The sequence below is a fragment of the Salvelinus sp. IW2-2015 genome, unplaced genomic scaffold (assembly GCF_002910315.2).
Source record: "Salvelinus sp. IW2-2015 unplaced genomic scaffold, ASM291031v2 Un_scaffold1255, whole genome shotgun sequence".
Classification (NCBI taxonomy): domain Eukaryota; kingdom Metazoa; phylum Chordata; class Actinopteri; order Salmoniformes; family Salmonidae; genus Salvelinus; species Salvelinus sp. IW2-2015.
The window spans coordinates 37,501-40,507 of record NW_019942802.1 but is presented as its reverse complement, the minus strand read 5'-3'; the positions used below and the strand labels follow the sequence as shown (position 1 = coordinate 40,507).

The window sequence follows — 3,007 nt, the reverse complement described above, 5'->3', positions numbered from 1 at the left end:
CATAGGTTGTAATATGGCACTTTTCTGGCTTGGCTTCCCCAGTGATTTTACCCARGCACCGCTACTGACTCTCCCATATTCTCTGTGACATGCTGTCCTTGTGTTTACTCAACCCTCAACCCTTGGCAATGTTAGATGACATCATGTGTGCTCTGTTTGAGCTGTTAGCAGAGATGAATAAACAAAACAACAGAATGCCTTAGCATCATCAATGGTGCTCCATACTCAACTGAGATACTCCACATGCCCACATAAAGTAAACATTCACAGACTGTCTCTGGGGTTATTTGGGCAGGGACGTGTGAATGGTAATAGCTCTGGCCTGAGTGTTAGAAATGTAAAGTCATGGAGGCACCTACAATCTTTAAATGATTACAGAGTGTACATGTGGTTTCAAATTCAACGATTCGCTAGCTGCCCTGTCCTTGAGTAGCCTATATGTGGCTTTATGCAAATAATACTACAATGTGATCATTTGAAGATGCAGCGATTAGGCTTAATATATTTACAGTACTTATCTAAACTCTTAGCTAAAGTCATTAGATGGTTTCTTAAATCAATGTAATGAATTAGTTAGTGAATTAGTTACAGTGTTGCAGGTGTAAGAGGAATACCTTTGCTAACGAAGCCCTGCTTACTGTTTTTCACCAGCGCAGAGTGGGGAAACTGTAACCAACAAGGGCTTGGACACTAGACTCCGATCAGGCATGACAGATTTTTCATTCTTACAGTGCTGAGCTTAAATGTTAATTGCGGTAATAATAATAACGTTTATTGGATTATGCTGTGAAATTAAGAAACAGAATCAATCCAGTGGTACAGGGAAAATATCAAACTAAATGAGAATGAACCAATGTGAAGCCTTACCCCAGGATTGTGAAAAGATAATAAACCATCATTTCCCTCATTGTTGTTTAATTATCCCTTGAAAATCTATTATGTGGCGATGAATTCTAATAAATAAACATATTGTAGGTTGTTTCCTCTGAATATTTTGGAGGTGCTATACAGAACCTAAAAGTGTCCTTTGGCTGTCCTCATAGGAGAACCCTTTGAAGAACACTTTTCGGTTCCAGGTAGAACCTTTTTGAGTTCCATAGAACCCAAAAGAGTTCTACCTGGAACTAAAAAGGGTTCTCCCCTATGGGGACAGCCAAAGAAGCATTCTGGAACAGTTTTTGATTGAACTGTATTCAAGGGTCACATATATTTACCATCACAACAACTAGGAAATAATATCATGAATACATGTCATAATGGAACCTCACACAAATGCAAACAGTCATTTTCCTCATTCTCGTTCTCATACAAATGCTAATGGTATAATCATCAACGCTTACTGACCAATCTGTCTTTGGAATGAGAAGCCAACTGTCATGGATACACACCCAAACACACACTCAAATTGACACTATAACACTTGACACAAAATAATCCACTGTTTTTCCTGTGCCCTGGTATTCAAATGAAAAGAGCAATGGATTGTGTGGCACTGTCGTAAATAAGCAACGTGGTTAACCCCAAGCGTTTCACCTTGGTGAGTTACACTGGAGCCATGTCAAAACAGTTGGACTGCAAATCAAATACCTCGGGGTGACTTTGCTCCCAGGAGAACCAGTAATCTACACTCATTTCTCTGGCCGAGTGAACAATTGATTTTGGCTCAATATTTTGTAAATATTTACCCCGGATGTGAAACGGGCATTAGCCTCAAAACAAAAGAAGAAAGCTGTCTGTGTTCAAACTAAACTCAGAGTTTGGCATTGGTTGGCCACTGGGGACATAAACTACATGCTGATTTGTACTATCAGTGCCTATAAGCCTTCTACTTGACCAGCTTTCCTGATGGACTACCTTTTCCAAGAATAAAGCACTCTCATTTACTGGGTATTAGAGACATTAAAGTTGATGATGTGAGGTTGATGATGAAGGTCATTACTCTAAAAAGATGCAAAAGGGCGCTGATGCAGATCACAGGACCACAGGAAGAAAACCTATGTGAAGAACAGCCATGTATGAGTGTGTGCAGACAGTTACTATGGGTGTCTGAGGTGGKCTGGCTCACCCTGCTGATGGAGAAGACGAAGCCTGGCTTGCCCGTGCAGTAGCCCATGAAGCAGAAGCGCAGTTGCCAGTAGAAGGCATGCTCYGCGATGAAGGTGATGAGCGACAGAGCCATGGCCGCCCCCAGCATGTAGAAGACGCCGGCCATGTTGTCCACGTCCAGCTGGCTGCTCATCACCTCGTTCTTCTCATGGTGGCAGATCCCCGTCAGCCACATGGCCTCRAGCTCCTCCATGTCACCTGGAGAGAGGGACAGGATGGAGGGAGGAGTCAAGGAAGAGTGGTGACGGGAAGAGGAGGGAGAGTGGGGACAGGCGGGTGGAGGGAGGAGTGGGGACCGGGTATGGAGAAGGAGGGAGGAGTGGAGGGAGAGAAAGGAGGGAGTAGGAGAAGGGTGTGGAGAAGGGAGGACAGGATGTAGCAAGAGGATAAATATTGGAATAGGAGATTGATGCAAAGTGAGCAGAGAAAAGGTATAGGGATGAGGAGTAGGGAAAGACAATTGAAAATATAGGTCTGAAAATGATACCTAAAACTGTAGAGGACAAACACTTAAAGGCTAATGCATGCAAGCTTTTGGTGGCAATTTAATGAATAGAGTTTTACAATATATCTCAGTTTTCTTATTCATGACAGCACCCTTCAGATTCAGCAAATAGACCCATGTGTGCGCATGACTATATGGAAATATCAGTGTGCGTGCATGATGTGTGTGTCTACGTGTCCAGCCATGTCCCAGAGTCTCTGTCTCTTTGTGGGTCACCTTGTGTAACATCAGCAGCAGTTAGTTCTGGCGGACCGTCCGTGGCAGGACTGGAGTTCGTTAACTAAGCATACATTCAGATGGCTCTGCACGTCAGCAGAGCTCTCGCATGGGACCACTGGCCCCTGAGCATAAAAAAAAAAAAACACGCACGCACGCACGCACGCACGCACGCACGCA

At 43.7% G+C, this 3,007-nt stretch overlaps 1 pseudogene; it reads right to left on the bottom strand.

Moving 5' to 3' along the window:
* Positions 1-1,825: 1,825 nt before the first annotated feature.
* LOC112070205 (glutamate receptor ionotropic, NMDA 2B pseudogene) lies at positions 1,826-2,299 on the bottom strand (annotated as a pseudogene).
* Positions 2,300-3,007: the final 708 nt, after the last annotated feature.